Genomic DNA, 1,311 nt, shown 5'->3' with positions numbered 1-1,311 from the left:
GATTTGATCAGAGGCCATGGGTTTCACCCCATCCTGTCCACTCACACCCCCACCCTGTTTCTCTCAATAAAAATGCTCTCGCAAGAGGCCTTAGTCAGACCTCATTCGATCGTCACTGTATGCACAGCAAGGAATGACTCTCCACTTGGAAGTGTTTAAAAAGGCACACTGTCTCCCGTGTGGTTCTTGCAAAATAAGTTAGCGTGAGAACCACTCTAACAGATGGCACTGAACTCGAGTTTGTAAATTGTTACAAATATCTTGGTTTATGGTTGGACTCGTCCCTCTCCTTCACTACCCACATAAAACACCTACAGTCAAAAGTCAAATCTCGTCTTCGCTTCCTCTATCGCAATAAGGCCTCCTTCACCCGTGCAGCTAGACACTCTCTTGTCAAAATGACTATCCTGCCCATTTTTTATTATGGTGACATCATCTATAGGATGGCATCCCAATCCACTCTCAATAAGCTGGACCCTCTTCACCACTCCGCTATCCGTTTCGCCACAGGTGCGCACTTCTCCACTCACCCCTGTGACTTGTATGAATTAATTGATTGGACATCACTCCACACCCGACGACTTCACCATTGGTTTCATCTCATTTACAAATCCATACTCGGGATGTTACCTCCCTATCTCTCCTCCCTCCTGCACCATCATCATTGTTCCCTCAATCTAAGGTCCAGTAATCTTATTAAATTCAAAGTACATACAGTTTTTGGTTGAAACTCCTTCCATTTCTCTGCAGCGTATGATTGGAATACTATGCAAAATACCCTTAAATTCACTGTCATCACATCATTTACAGTTTTCAAACATAAATTGCAACAAGTGTTAACTGACTCTCGCAGCTGTTAGTTTAAATATGTTGTTATATTGTATAGTTTTATTGTTCTTGGTCGTTGCTCTTTGTTTTTGATTGTGTATTTATATAACTTTGGTTTTATTTATTTATTTGAAAATGTAAAAGCCTTGAACTGCACATATTTACTGTCAGAAACGAGTGGCGCAGGGCCACCAAATCCAGCTTGGACCAGGGTTTATTGAAGGGAAGACAGACTGAGAGTTTCGTCAGCACTTGACACGGATAGGAATGATTACAAGAACGGATGAAAACCTGTCAGTCCTCAGTCCATCTTTTTTTTTTTTTTTTAACTTCCTCATCCCTTGTTTGTTCCGTCCCTAGGACAGAATGCCCAGCACTTGTCTAACACTAATAAGCATGCAGATGTTCAGGACGAACAGGTTTAGCTCTCTTGTGCTCATGTCATGTGGACAGGTTAATTCCAAAGTTTTTTTCTCTCCAGGT

Source organism: Syngnathus scovelli, chromosome 3, assembly GCF_024217435.2.
Source record: "Syngnathus scovelli strain Florida chromosome 3, RoL_Ssco_1.2, whole genome shotgun sequence".
NCBI classification, from domain to species: Eukaryota; Metazoa; Chordata; class Actinopteri; order Syngnathiformes; family Syngnathidae; genus Syngnathus; species Syngnathus scovelli.
The sequence above is the reverse complement of the archived record's forward strand: the minus strand, read 5'-3'. Positions refer to the sequence as shown.